This window comes from Salvelinus namaycush, chromosome 29 (assembly GCF_016432855.1).
Source record: "Salvelinus namaycush isolate Seneca chromosome 29, SaNama_1.0, whole genome shotgun sequence".
Taxonomy (NCBI): Eukaryota; Metazoa; Chordata; class Actinopteri; order Salmoniformes; family Salmonidae; genus Salvelinus; species Salvelinus namaycush.
Window position 1 is genome coordinate 6,409,216 of NC_052335.1, and position 18,375 is coordinate 6,427,590.

Sequence of the window (18,375 nt, forward strand, 5' to 3'; positions counted from 1 at the left end):
ATTCAAATTCGATCCCCAGCTATCCCATAGTAACGAACGTGTCGGGAGTCGGGACGAGGCAGACAGGCAGGCAGCGTTTCTCTGCCAGTCTAAATCATGAATCAGCTGGCATCGTTTTTATGGATATATGCAAAGAAATGTCAATGTAAAAAAGGTAAAACAAAACGAAATGCAGTTAGTTTGATGTCTTTCCAGCTTAAGTTCAAAGTAATTGTGTTAGCTGTGTTGTTGGCAAGTTCCTCTGAACAACAGTGTCCTGACGAGTGAGCACATATTTTATGCCAGGCGAAATCGCGCATCATTAGCTCATTGATATGGATGTATCCAAATAAATGTCACTAGAAAACAGCTTAAACAAATGCAAATGCGTCTACTTTACTGTTATTCTGGCTGCACTTTTTTGACGTGAATGTAAGTTAGCTGTAGTTGGCTAGCTAGCAAGTGAGGTATAAGAATGTTGCCAGCCAGCATGGCAATGGAACGTTTAGAACGAAAGAATCGGTCGCGTCCATAGATACAGAACAAAAAGACTGAACGACCGGGTCGTGTCTCTGGCAACCGAACCGATAGAACGAACGATCAGCCAGCTTGGGTAGCAACCCTTGATTTGTGTCTGGAATATATCTTGTGGAAGGCTGAAAGAGTATGAATAAATTCATCAAAATAACGTTTTTAATTCAAATACGTCAATCATTATTTGAATATGTTGTTAACCCGTTGTATAAAAGTGATAATGTCCTCAAAGCCAGTGTTTTGGAGGATATATTGGCACAGTTTGCCAATATATCCTACAAACACTGGCTTCCCGGGCATTATCACTTAAGTGGACTTCACCGGACAGATGTTGCTCTCTAGTTTTGTGATGAAACAAACGCATGTGTGGTTGAAATTATTCCACCACTGTGTGACTGTTGTCTTTTTCTTGTCTCGGCCTCATTTTTTATCACGGTGGCATATGAACGAATGGGTTGTAGAGCAAACAACACAATTATCACAACATAGTTTGTAATATGGCTTTTTTCTGGCTTTGCTTCCCCAGTGATTTTACCCACACACCGCTACTGCTGTGAACCTCTCAGAAGTTCACCCTAAAAATAGAGGAACAATACTAAAGATTATTGTCAGTCATTTCATGAAATGGGGAATAGTGAATGACAGTGCCATTGGAGGCATGAGTTGAATCTCAATATTCTAGAGGCTTCCTTTCCTTGTAAGTGAACCAGCTCTCGTGATCGACTGGGTTGTCTGTGTACCACAATACTGCATTAGCCCGCTGAGCAAATTCCTTGGCATTTACCCGGGCAGCTAACAAGTCTTCATGTCTGAAGTGAATGGTTCCTTTTGTGATAGCAGTCTGGTTCAGCTTACCACCTCCGTTACACGGAAATGGATCCCCTCTGTCTGTGTGTCCACATGACCTAGTATTTACAGTTCCTCCTTATTGATTGGCCCTGGAGGCAGCATGGACCCAGTCTCACTCTCAGCCAACCCAATAAATATCTCCTCATCAACCTAGGGACCCAGCATCACAACACAACAGAGCCCAGCACATAATTAAAAATGTACACTTGACTGTGTTTAGCAGACAGCCAATATAAAGATAATACATTTGGACAAAGTTGGAGGGTAAATGCAAAGTTAGAGGGAGTTAATAGCAGAGGAGTCGGTGGTTGGCTATAGTTTTTACAGATAAATATCTACTGTAGACAGAAAGACGGATGGACATACGGGCACACACACACGTCTCAACCTCAGAGAGGTGTCTCAACAGTGTGTATCGTGTGTGTTTGACGTCATGCATCTGGCAACATTTTCCACAACACATCTTCGGTTTCCAGACAGCCGTGTCTCACCTAGCCTGCTACATGACACCGTCTCAGCTATCTGAGGTCCTTTTGTGGCAGCACCTCCTCCCCAGGTGTTGGTGTGTTTCAGGCTATGACTGGAACCTCAGCCGCTGTGAAGTACAGAGAGTCACACTCTAGTCCCACAACACAGCACAACACGTAGAAATGTTTAAACTTACTGTCACCTAGTAAGCATAGGGGCTTAAGAATAACGCCGTGAATAATAAGATGGTTGAACTGCAATATGATTTCAGATAAACAAAGGTTATCTTACATTGTGGATACAGTGCAGATTTGATAGGTGGATATGCAAGTTATCACTTAAAGTTATTTAATAAAACAACAGTTTCATTCAAATACAATATACTTTGTGGGAACATTTTTGAATTCTTTGACCAACATGATAAACATGCCCCCATAGTATGACCCCCACAGAGCCAACCCCCCCCCCCCCCCCCCCCCCCACACACACACAAAAAGCAATCATAGCTGAAACAACCAAAACCACCAACAACACAATGTTGCATTCTATAGGATAATATAATAATTGCTTTCTGTCCTCTGCAGTCAATTGGGGAACACAACAGTCCAAAACACTGTGGCACTTATATTGGTAGAAGATCGAAGAACCTGCGTAGCGTAACTGGGAATCAGCAGTACATGTTAGAAAACGGACACCTTTTTCAAATGATTTTCAGCCATCTCACATCAGATTGTGAGAGGAGGGAGGCTCAGCCGGCCAGTGAAATGATATGTAAGCACTGACAAAATAAGTTGTTTCAGATAGAGGGGCCTCCCCTAAGGTAATAGACTGGGGAGGTTTCTGAAATCCCGAATCCATTCTGATGCTAAAATTCTTCTAAAGGAAGCCTGCGTGTTCTACTGTAAAACTCTTTCCTCTGGATCTCCCTTCTGGTTCTAACTGTCTTGTCTTTGAAGTGAGGGGAGTATACTGTACTCTATGCAATTTCCTCAAGCAAGTCTTTTGTCGTTGGATGGAAGTTGCGAGGAAAGTTGGAGCCATTGCTATGATAATTGCAGGGAATTTACAACCCCCCCCCCCCCCCCCCCCCCTATTATTCTTCTTCAAACAGAAAAGCATCCTTTGTTGTGGCGTTGGCTTCAAAGGACACTCGTGTGACGGGAAACAATGAGAGAAGAGAGGAGAAGATTGCCAGAGAGGATGAGAGGAAAATGAACGACTGGTAGGTTAGTTAAGACATTATCTGTTACCATGGAGTCAAGGAGCTAGAAAAACAAAGGAACGCGAACCCACTGGGCACAGACGCCACTTCAATGTCTATTCCACGTTGGTTCGACGTCATTTCATTTAAATTACGTGGAAACGACATTGATTCAACCAATCCAACTAAGCAACAAAGTGAGGTGGTTTGTGCGGATCTTCAGATTGAACGGTGTGTGCGTGTAATCAGCTATATTGTGTGCAGAGACCATGGCATGAGTGAGGTGAGGTTGTACATATAATAAATTATCATAAACTATGGAGCCAGACAGGATTATCTAGGTTAATGCTTTGGTGTCATCTATGGGCCGAATGTTACGTGGGTGGACCAGATATCGATCTCCTTCCCAACACATGGTTACATTTGTATAAACTTTAAGTATTACTAACTACAAAACCTCCTAAAATGGTTTCACCCAAATATGGCAACCCTGTTTCGCTTTCGCGCTACGGCTAGGCAGTAGGCTTGTATTTGAGGTGATAATCTGTGAGGTGATAACATTTTATTTGCTATGTGATTTGGCAAAAACTGTAAACGACTTGTCAAGTCATGTGCTCCGGTTCTTGTATACACTGTAACAAGCACATCGAAGATCTATAATATCTTGAAAAGTGGCCAAACTAAGTTGATCTTATTCGAGCAATGGGCGCAGCCATCTTTGACTTTGTTTATTTGCGTTTTATAGTGAATGGCATTCTGGGATTAAGGAGTTTTCGCCTGTCAAACATAAACAACTATTGCAGCCATCATAAAGAATTTAGCTGCTATTAGTTTAGCTGACATGTATTCCTTATCAAAATAACATTACATTTCTCCCTTGTGCTCACCATCGATGTGGTACATTGTAAACAAGTCTAGCTGTTAGGTCACTAACTTATGTTTCGTTTTTTTGTCAGCACAACCTGTTATTTAGACTGGTTTATGGAATGAGTTTGGCTGTGGATGTGTTCTGTGTGATGCTTGGATGATGAAGTTTCCATTTATCTTTTACAATAAAAGGTGAAATTGAGTATTAAAGTTGTGAAGACCTTTATTTTCCATCAGTGTTTCGATTCCTTTCAGACAACAATGCTGTTTAGACGCGTTTTTTGCATCATATATTCTGTTGCTACTGTTCCAATCACGTACACGTCAAAGGGTTAAGACCCTTTATGTCGGTGTTTCCTTTATTTTGGCAAATGTATGTGCTTGTGATAAAACCTAATACACTGTTATTTTTAAATGATTGATCTTCTGTGGCTAAATTATGCTCTTTGGTGTATTTTGAACATTGAGAGCGGCTCCTGTGATTGGATAAGACATTCTAATAATAAAACAAATAATGTCATCAAAAATAATTTTAAAAGCCTCTTGGTTTTACATTTTTTACTATGTTTTGCCTCTTGGGTCTGTCATGCCAAATAGTGTCCCCCTGCCAAAAAGCTTCCCATCCATGTCTTAGCAAAGAATCTGTAATCTGCATGACACATTAATGTTACTTACCTTACAGATCACAAAGTCAGCTAATTTCCACTCCATTCATATGCAAATCAATTTGATTCATACACTGGCTTGTCTGGCTGGCATGTTTTTATTTTAAGCTGCCCTTCTGTTATCTACAATGAAATTGTATTATTTCCGTTGTTCCCTATTATGATTTAAAAAAATCTCTCGCATAGCTCATTAGTACATCCTTATGGTTGAATACATGTTTCTATTGTACGTCCGAGGATACAACAATGAATAATGTTGAACTAACAAATACCATCAAGGGATATCTTACAATTTACAATAATGAACACCTTGTGAAACAGCTGTGAAAACCGACCTGGCAATATTGAAGATTTAAATATATAACGTTTGATCCTGTCATTCATTTCTTTTCACAGATTTTTTGTAGACACTCACATGGCAAACATAGACTGAAATACTGAATTCTGGTGTGTGGAATAGAGGAGGTGGAATAGAGGTGGGTGCTGTGTGGGAGGGAGGTTCAGCCTGTCACTTGTTCTCAACAGGCAGCCAGTCTCGGAACGGGGACTCAAAGAGGGAGACTGCGAAGTCCAGGCACTGCTGCTCTCTTTGTTCTGAGGGTTTGCAGTGCTAGTGTTTTAGCTCATCTGTGTATATCACATTATGTGCCCAGTATGATAGAGCAATAAAACGTTCTTATAAGTTAGATAATGACAACATGGCAATAACCGTAGCTGTAGATGATATAATGAACATTTGGAGTATGGTTGGTAATGGAGGACATCAGATCTGTCTGGGTGTTAGGCAGAACCCCTAGATCCTGGAGAACAGGAGCAGAGTAAAGGGAACAGGGTAGGAGGCAGATGTAAACAAGTAAACACACAGGTAACGGGTAGATCAGGTATGTAAAAATCAGAGGTGGGACCAAGTCATTGTTTTACAAGTCACAAGTAAGTCTCAAGTCTTAGCACTCAAGTCCCAAGTCAAGTCCCAAGTCAAGACAGGCAAGTCCGAGTCAAGACCGTCAAGTATCAAGTAAGTCTCAAGTCTTAGCACTCAAGTCCCAAGTCAAGACAGGCAAGTCCGAGTCAAGACCGTCAAGTATCAAGTCAAGTCTCAAGTCCTAAACTGAGTTTCGAGTCCTAAACAAGTCATAATGTGCTCTTCACCAAAAGTAATACCATTTCATATTTTTAACAAGAATAAGTTAGTATATTACATTTACGCAAATCATGAATGCTTTTAAAAATATCTATATATTTATTACTTTCCAAATAAACGTTTGTAACGTTCGTCTAATTCCTCCTCCTCGGATGAGGAGGAGCAAAGATCGGACCAACATGCAGCGAGGTATGTAGACATAATGATTTATTAACAAGACGAAACACTATGAACACTTGAGCAAACTACAAAACAATAAACGAAGTCAACAGACCTGAACAAACGAACTTACATAATAACACGAAGAACGCATGAACAGGAACAGACTACAAACACGAACGAAAACGAAACAGTCCCGTGTGGTGCGACATACACAGACACGGAAGACAATCACCCACAAACAAACAGTGAGAACAGCCTACCTTAATATGGTTCTCAATCAGAGGAAACGTCAAACACCTGCCTCTAATTGAGAACCATATCAGGCAACACATAAACCCAACATAGAAACACAACACATAGAATGCCCACCCCAACTCACGCCCTGACCAACTAAACACATACAAAAACAACAGAAAACAGGTCAGGAACGTGACAGAACCCCCCCCCCCCCCTCAAGGTGCGAACTCCGGGCGCACCCCTAAAACTCAAGGGGAGGGTCTGGGTGGGCATCTGTCCGCGGTGGCGGCTCCGGCGCAGGACGAGGACACCACTCCACCATTGTCTTTGTCCCCCTCCTTAGCGTCCCTTGAGTGGCGACCCTCGCCCCCGACCATGGTCCATGAACCTTCACCAAGGCCCCTCCTAAATATAGACAACTCAGGACAGAGAGGTAGCTCAGGACAGAGGGGTAGCTCAGGACAGAGGGGTAGCTCAGGACAGAGGGGTAGCTCAGGACAGAGGGGTAGCTCAGGACAGAGGGGTAGCTCAGGACAGAGGGGCAACTCCGGACAGAGGGGCAGCTCCGGACTGAGTGGCAGCTCCGGACTGAGTGGCAGCTCCGGACTGAGTGGCAGCTCCGGACTGAGTGGCAGCTCATGACTGTAGGGCAGCTCATGACTGTAGGGCAGCTCATGACTGTAGGGCAGCTCATGACTGTAGGGCGGCTCATGACTGTAGGGCGGCTCTGGCAGCTCCTGACTGGCTGGCGGCTCTGGCAGCTCCTGACTGGCTGGCGGCTCTGGCAGCTCCTGACTGGCTGGTGGCTCTGGCAGCTCCTGACTGGCTGGCAGCTCTGGCAGCTCCTGACTGGCTGGCGGCTCTGGCAGCTCCTGACTGGCTGGCGGCTCTGGCGGCTCCTGACTGGCTGGCGGCTCTGACGGCTCCTGACTGACGAACGGCTCTGACGGCTCGGGACAGACGGGCGGCTCTAATGGCTCGGGACAGACGGATGGCTCAGATGGCGCTGGGCAGACGGATGGCTCAGATGGCGCTGGGCAGACGGATGGCTCAGACGGCGCTGGGCAGACGGATGGCTCAGATGGCGCTGGGCAGACGGATGGCTCAGACGGCGCTGGGCAGATGGATGGCTCAGATGGTGCTGGGCAGGCAGGCAGTGCAGGCGGCGTTGGGCAGGCAGGCAGTACAGACGGTGCTGGGCAGACGAGCAGTGCAGGCAGCTCAGACGGCGCTGGGCAGACGAGCAGTGCAGGCGGCGTTGAGCAGACGGCCGACTCTGACCTGCTGAGGCGCACAGTAGGCCTGGTGCGTGGTGCCGGAACTGGTGGTACCGGACTGGAGACACGCACCTCAAGGCTAGTGCGGGGAGCAGGAACAGGGCACACTGGTTTCTCAAGGCGCACTATTTGCCTGGTGCGTGGTGCCGGAACTGGTGGTACCGGACTGAGGGCACGCACCTCAGGGCGAGTGCGGGGAGAAGGAACAGTGCGTACAGGGCTCTGGAGACGCACAGGAGGCTTGGTGCGTGGTGCCGGAACTGGTGGTACCGGGCTGGGGACACGCATCTAAAGGCTAGTGTGGGGAGCAGCAACAGGACTCTGGAGACGCACAGGAGGCTTGGTGCGTGGTTTAGGCACTGGTGGTAATGGGCAGGAGACACGCACCATAGGGCTAGTGCGTGGAGGAGGAACAGGACTCTGGAAACGCACAGGAGGCTTGGTGCGTGGTGTAGGCACTGGTGGTAATGGGCAGGAGACACGCACCATAGGGCTAGTGCGTGGAGCAGTAACAGGACGCACAGGACTCTGGAGACGCACAGGAGGCTTAGTGCGTGGTGTAGGCACTGTCTTAACCAGACGGCTAGCACGCACCTCAGGACGAGTATAGAGAGCTGTTCCCGGTGACATCAACTCACCGACACGTTCAGTCGGACGGATGTCGTGCCTCATGCACCAAACCAGTACATCCCTCATTACTCTCTCCTCCAATTTCCCCATTAAATCCTTCACAGTCTCTGTGTCACTCACCTCCAATTCCGCCCTCACCGGCTCCTTTCGGTAAGCAGGGGGAGTTGGCTCAGGTCTGACTCCTGACTCTGCCACACTCCCCGTGTGCCCCCTCCCAATAAATTTTTGGGGCTGCCTCTCGGGCCTCCAGCCGCTCTGCCGTGCGAGCGCCTCATAATAGCGCCTCTCCGCCTTCGCTGCCTCCAGCTCTTCTTTGGGGCGGCGATATTCCCCTGGCTCTGCCCAGGGTCCTTTGCCGTCTAGGTCGTCCTCCCATGTCCATTTCTCCAAATAGTGCAGCCTCTCCTGCTGCTGCTGCTGCTGCTGCTGCTGTCGCTGTTGCCCGTTACCCCGCTGCTTGATCCTTTGTTGGTGGGTGATTCTGTAAAGTTCGTCTAATTCCTCCTCCTCGGATGAGGAGGAGCAAGGATCGGACCAACATGCAGCGAGGTATGTAGACATAATGATTTATTAACAAGACGAAACACTATGAACACTTGAGCAAACTACAAAACAATAAACGAAGTCAACAGACCTGAACAAACGAACTTACATAATAACACGAAGAACGCACGAACAGGAACAGACTACAAACACGAACGAAAACGAAACAGTCCCGTGTGGTGCGACATACACAGACACGGAAGACAATCACCCACAAACAAACAGTGAGAACAGCCTACCTTAATATGGTTCTCAATCAGAGGAAACGTCAAACACCTGCCTCTAATTGAGAACCATATCAGGCAACACATAAACCCAACATAGAAACACAACACATAGAATGGCCACCCCAACTCACGCCCTGACCAACTAAACACATACAAAAACAACAGAAAACAGGTCAGGAACGTGACAACGTTCTATTTCCATGGAAATACATGGGTAGCCATGAGAAAGACCCCCCCCCCACTAGTGATTGACCTATCGAGGAACGCTATGAGGCACAATCGGGCGATGTAGGCTTGTACACAATTGCCCAACCTTAACACACACACACACACACTCTGTGTGGTTACAGTAGGCTAACGTATGTCAATGGTTTTAAGAACAACAGTAACATCAGGCAGGATTTAGGCTACCAACTGCCTAGCCAGTTGTAGCTAAATCTTGGGTGCAATGATCACGTTCCCGCACTGACTGACTGTGTGGAGGCTCATTGATTTAACATTACATTAGCCTACATGCTACACTAGTAAAGTTATAAAATATATAGCTGTCGGCTATATTAGCCACGACTTACTGTTCTTGGGCAGCTTCAAATGTCGAACAAAGTTGGAAATTGTTGCGCCTCCGTCTGTAATTTTCTTCCCGCATGTTTTGCAAGTTGCAATCCATTTTTTTGTTGATACAGCGTAGTCTTTATATCTGAAAATAATAACTTTGGGTATCATCTTTCCAAGGGCTCCATCTGAATTCACTCGCCAACGTTCCTCTGCACTGCCACGCACAACTTTTTCTCAGCTGGCACAATTTGATTGGCTGCTGTCCGATTCAAACTGTAATCCGTTAAATGAAGAGTTGATGCGCTGCACACTTTTTAAAAATAGCATCATTTTAAATATTTGGGCTTGGGGGGGTAGGGTATCAAGCCAGGTCGAGTCAAAAGGCTCAAGTCCAAGTCGTCACGAGTCTGGTGTTAAAGTCAAAGTCGAGTTGCAAGTCATCATATTTGTGACTCGAGTCTGACTCGACTCCAAGTCATGTGACTCGAGTCCACACCTTTGGTTAAAATACATTTATTGAAAGATTTAAATTTAAATGAAACGTTCAATTACACATACAATAATGTTTTTGGCAGACAGAAAATAATGGATACCTGTCTGTAATTTTTTATGTCACTGGGTTTGATAAGGGAGGTAAGGGATGGTCCCTGGAATAAATAAGAGAGAGATGAGTTGTGAGAGATACTCTGGGATGGTGTCATGACCACTGGGGGTCATACACTGTAACAGTACCTACCTGGCAGCGGAGGTTACTTAACGTGACCCCGGGAAAGGGATATGTATTGACTATGGAAGATATTTCAATGTCTGACTATGTACCATGGAAAAACACAAACAAATTGTAAAAAAAAACAACAAAATACATTGGTGAGAAAATATAACCTATAACGTCCGTACCTTGTTCCAGAGTTCACGACCTCGGTTGCGCAAGATGACCTCAGGAGAACCACCGTGTTGAAGATCATCACCTTGGAGGTGGCCTCGCCAGTCTTGTCCTTGATGGGTATCATACAAAACAAAAATCAACAACAAAAAAAGCACCCTTTTTAATGGATTACAGAAGGGAATGTATGTTAAGCACATTCTCTTCCTTTACTGCCGTCAGACACCAGCTGTTGCCATTCCTGGATTTCGTGAAGTGTCCGATGAGGTTCACCCCTAACATTTAAAGTGTTAGAGAGAAGATTACATCATTCTGACCCGCATTTGTGTCACACAGTATGCAGATTTTCATATTTTTAAGGATACTGACACACACATTCTATAATATTGAACTCTGCAGTGGTCAAATAAAGCAGCCATTACAAAACAACTTATCAAGGCCAAATGTTTATAGTGTCACTTACCGATCATGTAACATGGTGAAACAAATGATGGGCTTCAACTCCGGTGCCAGTCCTCACCCTCTCAAACTTCTGGCAGGCTAGACAGGCATTGACCTTTGAGCACAAAGTGATAAATTGAAACATTGTGTGCTCTCTGATATGACATTAATTGAATCATAATAATTTCAGATATAATAGAATGTGATTGATAAACAAAAGGTTATTTCACTTGCCCAGCTGTCCACATCCTTGACAATCTCACGCCAGAAGAAGCATAGGTTGATTTTGGCAATCATGTGCTTCACTCTGAAATGGCCAGCATGCATCTCAGTCAGCACGGCCTCCTTCTCCTCAGTAAAAATCACCCTCCTGTGTGGCTGGCCATCCTTCCCCTGTAGGTACATGTGATTGCCTAACAAGTTGGAAGACAACAGTTGTTGAAATACTCAAATCTAGGTGAATTTGCATTGCTGTCTTTCTCCCTCTGTTTCTCTCTCTCGCTCCACATCTCTCTCTATCTGTCTTTCCCACTCTCACTTTCATCCTTTCTTTCTCACTTTCTTCCTCTCTCTCCACCTCTCTCTCCTTTTCTTTCTCTCTCTCTCTCTCTCTCTATATATATATATACAGTGGGGAGAACAAGTATTTGATACACTGCCAATTTTGCAGGTTTTCCTACTTACAAAGCATGTAGAGGTCTGTAATTTGTATCATAGGTACACTTCAACTGTGAGAGACGGAATCTAAAGCAAAAATCCAGAAAATCACATTGTATGATTTTTAAGTAATTAATTTGCATTTTATTGCATGACATAAGTATTTGATACATCAGAAAAGCAGAACTTAATATTTGGTACAGAAACCTACGTTTGCAATTACAGAGATCATACGTTTCCTGTAGTTCTTGACCAGGTTTGCACACACTGCAGCAGGGATTTTGGCCCACTCCTCCATACAGACCTTCTCCAGATCCTTCAGGTTTCTGGGCTTACCCTGAATTGTGAATTTGTCTGCCCCCTACGAATGTTGCGTCTCTTGTCAAGACCAGTGGTGCCTTCATAGTACTTCGCCTGGTTGGAAAGATAAAATAAAATCTCCTCGAGGGATGCCATTGAGTGCAAGCTACATACAAATAAAAAGCTACAATAACATTTAGCCTTTTCTCAATAGGGGGTGCTGTTGGGACTTTGTAATAATTACGTTCCCAAATTAAACTGCCTCGTACTCAATTCTTGCTCGTACAATATGCATATTATTATTACTATTGGATAGAAAACACTCTCTAGTTTCTAAAACCGTTTGAATTATTTCTCTGAGTGAAACAGAACTCATTCTGCAGCACATTTCCTGTCAGGAAGTGAGATTTCTGAAATCGAGGTCCCTGTTCTGAGGTCAGTTTATAAGTCCCCATGTAAGCTACGGGGATACATGCACTGCATACGCCTTCCTCTAGATGTCAGTAAGCGGTGAGAATTTGAATGGAGTGGATTGCACCATCTGGGGGACTATAAAAGCTCATGGAACGGAAGTACCGTTCTTTACAACGGGGCGCCTGGCGCATGAGGGACATCACAATGGCGTTCTGCAAAAGCTTTCGTTTTAGCAGTTCTATATCTCCGGTCATGTTTTTATTCGTTATAGGTGTTAAAGACATCATAAGGTAGTTAATTTAAACCGACTTATAGCAGTTTATATCAGTTTATTGCGATTTTCTGGGATTTCTTTGTGACGCGCTTTCACGAGTTGGACACCTCTCCAGTGGGTGGCTATCGTTAGCTGCTATTTCTACAGGAGAAGAGGACATCTTTCAACCAAAAGACGATTGTTCTGGAGAAAGGACACCTTGCCCAAGATTCTGATGGAAGCTCAGCTAATAGTAAGCAGTCTTTATGCTGTTAATTCGTATTTATGTTGACAAATGTCAAATAATAATTCCGCCATGAATTTCGGTGCGGTCTCGCTTTAGCGCACGCTGTATTGCGCAGTAACGTTCATTTTAAAAATCTAACACAGCGGTTGCATTAAGAACTAATGTATCTTTCATTTGCTGTCCAACCTGTATTTTTTTAGTCAAGTTTATGATTACTTGTTGATTAGAATAGGTGCCTCTCCAAGATGGCGCCGGACAGATTGCTTGAAGTTTTGGCCACTAATCACATTGTATAACCACGATTTGTGCCGCTAAATATGCACATTTTCGAACAAACCCTATATGCATTGTGTAATATGATGTTACAGGACTGTCATCTGATGAAGAATATCAAGGTTAGTCAAAAATTATATATCTTTTGCCTGTTTGTTACGATCGCTAACCTTTGCTGCTGGTAAATGGTGTTGTGTTTCTGGCTATTGTGGTAAGCTAATATAATGCTATATTGTGTTTTCGCTGTAAAACACTTAGAAAATCTGAAATATTGGCTGGATTCACAAGATCTGTGTCTTTCATTTGCTGTACGCTGTGTATTTTTAAGAAATGTTTTATGATGAGTAATTAGGTAATACACGATGGTCTCTGTAGTTATTCTAGTTGCTTTGGTGAGAGTTGTGATGGTGGCTGCAATGGTAAACTATGATTTATACCTGAAATATGCACATTTTTCTAACAAAACATATGCTATACAATAAATATGTTATCAGACTGTCATCTGAGGAAGTTGTTTCTTGGTTAGTGGCTATTTATATCTTTATTTGGTCGAAATTGTGATAGCTACCTATGCAGGAAAAAAATGGTGGACAAAAAAAGTTGTGTCTTTTGCTATCGTGGTTAGCTAATAGATTTACATATTGTGTCTTCCCTGTAAAACATTTTAAAAATCAGAAATGATGGCTGGATTCACAAGATGTGTATCTTTCATCTGGTGTCTTGGACTTGTGATTTAATGATATTTAGATGCTACTATTTACTTGTGACGCTATGCTAGGCTATGCTAGTCAGCTTTTTTACTCCCGGACCCGGGATTGGGAGGAAGTAGAAGTTAGCTAGCTAGCTAGATAACGTTAGCTAAATAAAACTGACTGGCTAGCTAGCTAGCTGACTAGGCAGGCTGAGGTAAATAAGTACAGTAGCAATGTCAATTTAAACCAGCTTAAATGATTTCTTCCTATTTAAAAAATATGTTCTTATATAAAGACAAATATGTATGGTAAAGAAAGAGTGTTCTCTTTCCAGTCTTTTCGGTCTTCTGAAGCAGTAAAGTTAGGTAGTCAGTAGGTAGTCACCGTCAAAAACACCAAACACAATTAGTCTAAATTTTGCGCATACTGAGCGAGCACTTATGAGGTGAAATAGAACTAGAACTGCCCACGTCCTCCGTCCTCCGTGACCGTTATAAGGTAAAATAGGGCCATAGCAACCAGCATAGCAATGGACGCTTTGGTTCATTATGTAGGCCGGTCAACATTTTGCAACTTCTAGCAACAGCCCAAACACAAACGGTTCTGAGATGCGAATATTAAGGTCATACGCATAACCTTAACTAGCAAGGCAGCCAGCTAATGTTAGTTAGATAGCTCGGTAAACATTGAACCATAATCACAACTCATGACGTAACTACCCTGCAATAGTCTGCAGGTAACTAACCAACCGGGTTCAATGTTAGCTAGCTAAGAAAATGGCTTTGAGATATGAATAATAAAGTCATACACGTAACGTTAGCTAGCGAGCCAGCCATCTAACATTAGCTAGCTAGCTAGGTAAACAATGAACCATAATCACAACTCATGACGTTACTACCCTGCATGAATCTGCAGGTAGCTAACCAACCAGGTTCAATGTTAGCTAGCTAACATTTGGCTATAACAAGCCAAGCAAATAGCTCTGAGATACGAATAATAAGATCATACACGTGACGTTAGCTAGCGATCCAGCCAGCTAACGTTAGCTATCTAGGTAAACAATGAACCATAATCCCAACTCATGACTTTACTACCCTGCATGAATCTGCACGTAGCTAACCAACAAGGTTCAATGTTAGCTAGCTAACATTCGGCTATAGCCAGCCAAGCAAATGCCTTTTTCTGTGTAAAAGCATCCCGGAGTCGCCTCTTCACTGTTGACGTTGAGACTGGTGTTTTGCGGATACTATTTAATGAAGCTGCCATTTGAAGACTAATGTAATGTACTTGTCCTCTTACTTGTCCTCTTGCTCAGTTGTGAACCGGGGCCTTCCACTATTCTATTCTGGTTAGAGCCAGTTTGCACTGTTCTGTGAAGGAGTAGTACACAGCGTTGTACGAGAACTTCAGTTTCTTGGCAATTTCTCGCATGGAATAGCCGTCATTTCTCAGAACAAGAATAGACTGACGAGTTTCAGAAGAAAGTTATTTGTTTCTAGCTATTTTGTATTTCTGATCAATTTGATGTTATTTTAATGGACAAAAAAATTGCTTTTCTTTCAAAAACAAGGACATTTCTAAGTGACCCCAAACTTTGAAACGGTAGTGTATATACAGTATACTACATTCTTTATAAAAAATATAATTGTTTTGCTTCCTCTTGGGCCCAGGGGCTTCAGTCCCAGTAATCCCCTGCATTAATCAGGCCCTGCTTGCAGCACAGTTGGTTTGAATCAACTTGTTTAATGGTAGATACATTTTTTTTAGAGCAGCAACACAATGTTCTGTACTTTGAAAGGGCATGAACTTTTACCAACCTGCAAAGATATTATATTTCCATAGATAAGTCATAATTTTATGTTTTCACAGCTTATATTTCCTGTCCTACCTGATTCTCTTGAGAAGTCTGGAACTGTTTCCTCATTCTTTTGGTACGAAAGTAGATACTTTTAGTATAACAATCACACTTACAGCTAAGTGTACTTTCTGACTCTCTAATAGCAAGAGTTGCTCTCCACCAATAAGAGGCTTGAACGAGGGCATTTAAAGTCACCCCTCGTCTCTGTCATCACTCACTAGGCTAAGCGGCGTCACTATCGTCAATAAGACAGAGCAGGATGGAGCAGAGTGTGTGGGTGGTTCTTTTTACAATGTGTAATCAGGACATGACTAATAGAAAAGGTCATTATTGCTTCTCCAACACTGTTAATGCAATGTGTTGTGAAAGACGTCAGCGTTAGACTGATGATCTAAAGGTCTCTGGTGTCATCACAGTGGGAGTGACTGAGATACTAAACACATCTGATGACTAACCTCCCACAGAACACACACTACTGAATTACGGAGATGAAGTTGCCTATAAGTTAACCACAGATTCAAGATCAAATTTCCAACATTTCAATCAAAACCTTAGTCATTAGAGGCATGTACTGTAGAATACAGAGGTAGAATACTCTACCACAAACCACATGAGTCTTCCCTAGTGCTTTTAGGGTTGAACCATGAGAAGCACCTAACTACAGATCTAGGATTTCTCTGCCACCAATCCTGCCCAGAAAAAATGTGATACATCAAACAATATCTGACCCTGGATCAGCGATAAGAGGGCAAATTGTATCTTCTTCATGACACATAGAACAGTTCTGATGAGTCCCTCTCTCCTACATTACAACTTTCTATCACATTACAGAGCACAGGGCCCATATTCGCAAAGCTTCTCATAGTAGGAGTGCTGAAATACTGTAGGATGAGGTCCCCCCTCTGATTCATTACGCTTTAAAAGGCTAAACTGATCCTAGATCAGCACTCCTACTCAGTGGCGTGTCCAGAGGGTGGCCCAGGGTGGCCACGACCCCCCGTGAAATCTGATTGATCACCCACGTGGCCCCCCAGAAATTCCATGCTATGATAGGTTGTCTCTGAATATATTGATAATTTTGACCAAGACGTGCACCAACAGCAAGACTCATCAATCTCCGGCTAAAAAGAGTATGGCATATCATATTATTTTTGGCCCAACAGCATTTGATAACTGGGCTACAAATACTAAGACGGGGTGGGGGGGGGCTCTTTGCCTCGCTCGGATGCTTTTTCTGGTGGAATAGATTCATCCTCTTGCGAATTGAGGACAATTATGAAACAAGGATAGTCACAAACGAGAAATCATTTCAAACATTTGTAAATGTTTTATTGTTAATTAACATCTTTACATGCCACTTTAACATACAGCACCAGTCAAATGTTTGGACACACCTACTTATTCAAGGGTTTTTCTTTATGTTTGACTATTTTCTACATTGAAGAATAATAGTGAAGACATGAAAACGATGAAATAACACATATGTAATCATGTAGTGACCAAAAAAGTGTTGCACACTCTTAGCATTCGCTCAACCAGCTTCACCTGGAATGCTTTCCCATCAGTCTTGAAGGAGTTCCCACATATGCTGAGCACTTGTTGGCTGCTTTTCCTTCACTCTGCAGTCCAACTCATCCCAAACCATCTCAATTGGGTTGAGATTGGGTAACTGTGGAGGCAAGGTCATCTGATGCAGCACTCCATCGCTCTCCTTCTTGGTCAAGTAGCACTTACACAGCCTAGTGGTGTGTTGGGTCATTGTCCTGTTGAAAAACAAATGATTGTCCCACTAAGCGCAAACCAGATGGGATGGCGTATTGCTGCAGAATTCTGTGGTAGCCATGCTGATTAAGTGTGCCTTGAATTCTAAATACTGACCGTGTCACCAGCAAAGCACCCCCACACCATCACAACTCCTCCTCCATGCTTCACGGTGGAACTACACATGCTGAGATCATCCATTCACCTGCTCTGCGTCTCACAAAGACATTGCGGTTGGAACCAGAAATCGCAAATTTGGACCTGTCTAATGTCCATTGCTCTTATTGGAAGGCGAAGGTTCACCTTCCAACAGGACAACGACCCTAAGCACACAGCCAAGAAAACACAGTCATGGGTGGTACTGGTAACTCTAAAATTCACCTCATCAGATACATCATCAGAGTGCGCAACAGAACATTGTACTGTCTACACTCGGTTTGTTTTTTATACATTTTTTTTCATTAAATCGATTTTAATCAGAACTAAAGTTTTGTTACTAAGGATTCCACAACGCAGTTAGCCTTTACGGCTGGGACTGCAAGTTTGTGTTCCATTTTTTCCGGTGACACGATATGGATTACAATTATCATCATGAATATTAAGGTTATACGCACTACATGTTACACACATAGACACTCAACCATGCAAATTGGCGGAGTTATTATTTATTTGGACATCACACATTATAGTCTTACTCTTATACGGACATTGTACACACTCTCACTAAATCACATTCAATATCCTACACATCAACCTACTCAGATTTACTACACACATAATATCTTGTCTCAATTTTCTAACATCTGTGGCATTGGCTCACAGGCAAACAGGCAAGGGAATAAAACAAATATTTCTAGAACCTATTTCTTGGATTCTAAATATCAGACATTTGAAAGCTCTAATTTTGACCGATGTAATACCTCTGATGGCAATAACTTTACAAGCACTAATTATGGTCAATTTAGACTGAGAATAGTATCTAGTTATGGTAAGGGGTGAAATAAGTATAGTCAGTTATAATTGTAATGGTTTAGCAGATTATAAAAAAAGATGGCAAAAAAAGGAGCATAACATATACTGTTTACAAAAAACTCACTCTACATCCTTAGATGAAGTTGCGTGGAAAAAGGAATGGGGTGGTGAAATAATTTTCTGTCATGGACAAAGGAACTCAAAAGGTGTGATGATATTAATTAACAAACATTTCGATCTGAATGTGCAAATAGTCAGGAATGATTCGCAAGGGAGGTGGATCTTTTTT